Source organism: Theobroma umbraticum, unplaced genomic scaffold (genome assembly GCF_002168275.2).
Source record: "Theobroma umbraticum cultivar Fairchild unplaced genomic scaffold, ASM216827v3 scaffold_39.0, whole genome shotgun sequence".
Classification (NCBI taxonomy): domain Eukaryota; kingdom Viridiplantae; phylum Streptophyta; class Magnoliopsida; order Malvales; family Malvaceae; genus Theobroma; species Theobroma umbraticum.
This window is the reverse complement of record NW_018397281.1, coordinates 174754-180250: the sequence shown is the minus strand read 5'-3', so window position 1 is coordinate 180250 and position 5497 is coordinate 174754. Positions and strand designations below refer to the sequence as shown.

The window sequence follows — 5497 nt, the reverse complement described above, 5'->3', positions numbered from 1 at the left end:
TGCAAGGATAGTGCTAAGTAAGGACGGTGGCACTAATCCCGCTTGTGATTCCAGCTTATAGTGCTTTGATGTCATCCATTTGAGAGTACTTGGGGTGATGCCGACGTCGGGAGATTTCTCCAATCAATGATTTGATTCTCTTCTAGTTGCTTTGGCATTGTGTGTGATTTGTTCTCCACCTGTTGTTTCGACACGCCCATGAACTGTTCTCCTCCAGCGGCTTTGCCTTAAGCATGATTTGATTCTTCGTCAATTGGCCACCAAGCGTTAATTGACTGTGTCCAGGGGAAGACCACTTATTGATTGGATTTGGAAATGACTTGAGATAGCTGTGGAAAGGCTTAGATAAATATGAGATGAATCTGGTGTGATGCTTTGGCAACTAGAGTGTGTAGTGGAGAATAATTTGAATAACTTTGATCGGCTTCAAGGGTAAGCCTAATGATATGTATAATGATCTTTGGAGACATTAAGGAAGATGATACGCCCTCATATTAGAGACTTTAGAGATTATGATATGCCCTGTATTTGGAGATGTTTGCTAAAACATCTAAATGCACGAAAAGTGCATATAGTATATATATGTGTTTTATATAAATATATCTGATTTTGTTTATCTGCACCACTCACTGTATATTAGAGTACTCGCCCATTTTTGTACCATGTGTAGATAAACAGACCACAAAGTTGGGTGGTAAAGGTTGTCCAGTAACAGACCGATTTTAGCATCCAATAGGTTTCCACCTGTTATGTTACTCCACTGCGTTAGTAACAAGCTTCCAATCTGCACTTAGTTTGTTATGTATGTAGGCACAATGTGTCATATGAATTTATATGTAAGGGTTGTTATGTACTAACCCACCTTGAACGGCCAACGTATGGCTTTATGAGCATGTGTATGAATTATATGCCAGGGATAATATATTATATTTGGTTCTATTGTGAATATTTGATTATGAAATCCCTTAGCTTTGTGTTATATGATTTTGAATTCTAATGCTTGTTCGGGTCTAGTGGGCTTGCCTGTTGGGCTTGTGCGCTAGTCACGGACTCTAAGTTTAGGTCGTGACAACCATTAAGGAAGCCCATGGTGTGGACATCTTTTAAGTAGATCTTTAAATCGTTCCCAAGCGTTATATAATGACTTACCATTAAATTGTATGGAAGAAGTTATATTGATCCTCAGTTTTGTACTCTTAGCAGATGGTAAGAATTTTGCCAAGAATTTTTGAGCTATGTGCTCCAATGTAGTAATAGATCCAGTTGGTAATGAATTCAAATAACTCTTTGCCTTATCCCTCAGTGAAAAAGGAGAGAGTCTTAGTCAGATAGTATCATTAGTCACCCTATTATATTTGAAAGTGTCACAGATTTTCAAGAAATTCATAAGATGAGAGTTAAGATCATCACTAGGCAACCCACCAAACTGAATAGAAGATTGAATCATCTGAATGTATATAGGCTTGATTTCAAAATTATTTGCATTGATGGGGGGTCTTCTAATGCTTTGGTGCAATCCTTGTAAGAGAGGAACAACATGATCTTGCAAGGCTTTGTTTTCTTTAAAAACTCGATTGACAACATTGTTACTGTTATTTTTATTATTATTATCTTTAGCCATTGTCCGATTTAGAGTTTGAACTTGCAAATTTTCCCTTCAAAGACTACTAAAAGTTCTTTCTATCTCTGGATTAAAATGAACAGGATTTAAGTTTTTCCTTTGCATGCAATGACAAAAGATGCTTGAAAAAAAGAAAAATAAAGTTTGAATTAACACTAAATTTGCTCGGTATTAGTATTAGTAAAAATTCTACAAAACAATTTCCTAGCAACGGTGCCAAAAACTTGTTATTAAAATTCTCTACCCACGCCAGTATATGTATCGAAAGATAATATAATGATAAGCAGAGTGTTGATCCCATAGAGAATTGATCTAAAATTTTACTAAATACTAAAATTAAAACAATTTAATTTTATCCAAACAATAAAAAATAGATAGCTAATTAAATTAGAAATTAATTAATAAGAACTAATTACAGTAATTAAAAAACAAAGCAACAATGTAACTGAATAAAAATTAAATTAAACAAGCTAAGGATTACAATATCTCTTACAATTCATCTAATATCACCTCCCTCTCATAACTTATTCCAATGGATTGAGTTGCTAGCAGAAAGTCCTCAATTATTTATAAGCTCTCTCAAACCTTTTAAAAATATATCTACTTTAATCAAAATACTATATTTCTATGTGAATTGAAATTGAAACAAACTTATTAAGTTCAGGCTCTAATACTGACTATATATGGCATATAAGCATATCCTTATCTTCTGAACAAATCAATTTATTCATCCAAGCAAATAAATATGATTATATGATATTTCAATTTTAGTCTACACTAAATTTCCTTTCACAAGTTATGTTTAGGTTTTTAAATTAATTTAATTGGTGAGCAGACAATTAAAAGCAATAAAAACAAATTGGAATAAACGATTCAATTTCGTTAAGCTAGAAAGAGATTAAAAATTTAAACTACACGTAAGTTTAATTGTAATCCTACAGAAAAGAAATTAACTACTAATAATGAAAATAAAGAATAAAACGATGAAGTTTAACTATCTCAAACAAAAGAAACTAGAGGTTAGTGATCTTTAATCTTCAATCTTCCATGGTTGATCTCATTTCTCTAAAGTTTTTAGTGGCTAATCTCCTCCTAAAATAACCTAAAACTGATTCCCATTAGCCCCTTTTTCAATTTAGCTTCATAAAGATGTATTCATAAGGCTTACAAATGTAATTTCGATCCAATTCAGACTCCCATCTTCGAAAAGGCATCTTTACAAACCTGAGACGCCGTGACACTGCTTTCTGGCACCATGGTGTTGATTTGTTTGCATTGTTCTCCTTCGTCATGGCAAAATTGGGAAAAGTAGTAAACATAAAAGTTATAGTTCTAAATCTTAACTTTCCAATGGTTTAAGAATCCCATCATTTGGACTTCTGTAGAGAGAGTTACGATCGAAATACAAAGATATGTATGAATAGGGCCTTGGCTCTTTAAACGCCTGTTTTCACCAAATTGAGCCTTATTCCTTTAGAATCCTACAAAAAATATAAAACTAATAAATAATAACTAAACTAAGGTAAATAAGCATAAAATAACATAACTTAATCAAAGTAAATTAATTAGAAAAATTAACTAAAAATAACCAAATCTTACCCTAAACTTAAAAACTTAACTAACTTTTAAGAATAAAATTGAGATAAAAATGATTCTATAAAATAGAATTATTAATAGCCAAATAAGGTAATCTAAGAAATTATAATATATCAGAAATAACAATGTTAATATTAAATTGCAATCTTTAGATCCTTAAATTATAAACATAATTGTGTTATGTTAAGGATAAAAGTACATAAAGTTGAAATTATTCTTTTAAAATATTTACTTAAATGTATTTTAAGAACGATAACAAGTCATGTTATACAGATTAAAATTAAAAACAATATATAGCTTTTTTAAAAGAGTTTAATCTAATTCTTACCCTCTCAAATTAACAAGCAAAAATTATTAAGTGGTAAATTAAAAATGTTAATGTTAAACAATTAGGATTTTTAAAATTGTAACATAAGTATGAGAATAAGCATAATAATCAATATATTTCTTAATTTGAATTTGTATATTACTGACGTAAATGTATAAAGATGAACGTAAAAGGTTGTATCACAATAATTTAAATAATAACGACAAATTTCTATATTTTTAATAAACATTCAAATAATTTGTATCCTCTCAAATTAGTTAGTAAGATTTCTAACATAATAAATTTAAAATTTTTATGCTACCAAATTATAATTGATATAATACTAAGGTAAATATATAAAAGTACAAATACAACTATATATCGTTGAAATTTTGTCAAAATTTGCAATATAAATGTATCATAATAAATGTAAAAATTAATGTCACAAAAAATCATAACTTAGTTTTTTTTTAAAAATAACTTTAAATATTTTTATATCCTCCTAAACTATTTATTCAGAATTTTTACATTTAAATTTAAAATTTTAATATTAAAAAAATAACATATTTTATTTAAAACATATTTGTATTATAATAAAGATAAAATTTCATGACCATTCTTGATGTAGACGTATAATAACAGAGATAAAAAGTCTAGAAACGAACATTAGCATTCTAGACTCGGTTGGTTTCAAATGGTGCAAGATACTTTTGACTACGACTATGAGGGAGCTTAATATACACGGAAAGTAACTTCCACAAAAGGGCACCCTTTTTTCCTAACTTTCTATCACTTCATTCATTGCCACTATTTATTGATTTGATAGTCAAGTGGTCTCCGGTTGACCTCCAATCTTGACCTGAGACCTAGACAAAAGTATCAATTGGGTAAACACTGGAGCAGAGGAAGCATTCATAACAAGTCTATTAAGAGAGAAGTTGAACGTTGGACCAATTTTCCTCTGCAATAATGTCAAGTAAAAGCTACATGTGAAATAGACATGTCAACAAACGTGGCAGAAACTAAGAATGGATTCTAGTGATCCGATTAACACTCCATGCAATATCCAGTTCAACTAAGTCTTTTTTGAGTCATATTGAGCTTACTTGATGAAAATTAAAAGCATTTATTTTGGAATGTTAACCGAATAAAAAGTTACTTTAAATGTCCAAATCCAAGGCATTGGGGTTCATATCGGGCACATATTATTCCTTTTACTCCTACTTAGAATTAAAATTGTCAGTTTTTCCAAAAAGTCCAACTCAGGATAAAAAATTATTTGTTAGGATTAGTATATAAAGAATGAACAATCAACACTATGATACACCAAACTGAATTGTTTTATTTTTTTTGTTTCTTAATTTGCTCCACCCTGACGTATACCTATGGCAGACAATCGATTCATCGTCCCTGTTATGATTGTGGTGCTGCTGCAAAATTTTGTGTCTATTTTTTTTTCTATGGAATCACTGTCAGTTAAAATTTCATTACGCAACTATACGTATCGAATGGATAGTATATTAGCAAGCAGAGTATCGATCCCGCAGGGAATTGATCTAAAATTTTACTAAGTACTAAAATTAGAACAATTTAGTTTTATTCAAATAATTAAAATATGAATTTTAATTGAACTAAAAATTACTCAACTAAAACTAATTTAATTAAAAATTAAAGTAACAAGATAATTGGGCAAATAGCAAATTAAATAAGACTAGGATTACAATATCCCTCGCACTTCATATAAATCTTATCTCTCTTCCTTAACTTATTTCAATGGGTTAAATTTCTAACCTAGAGTCTTCAATTATTTATAAGGGTCTCCTGACTCATTTTATAAAAATATCTATTTTCACCAAAACACTATATCCTTATGTGAATTGAAATTAAAATAGATTTATTAAGTTCATGCTCTAATCTAGCTACATATGGCCTATAGGTATATCCCTATTCTATATGCAAATCAAGTAATATGA

At 29.8% G+C, this 5497-nt stretch overlaps 1 non-coding gene across 1 annotated transcript; it reads left to right on the top strand.

Annotated features, from left to right (window-relative positions):
- Positions 1-1082: 1082 nt before the first annotated feature.
- Positions 1083-1189, top strand: LOC149526293 (small nucleolar RNA R71). The gene has a single exon (XR_016352158.1). It is a non-coding gene; the product is annotated as a small nucleolar RNA R71 (small nucleolar RNA).
- The last annotated feature ends 4308 nt before the right edge of the window (positions 1190-5497 follow it).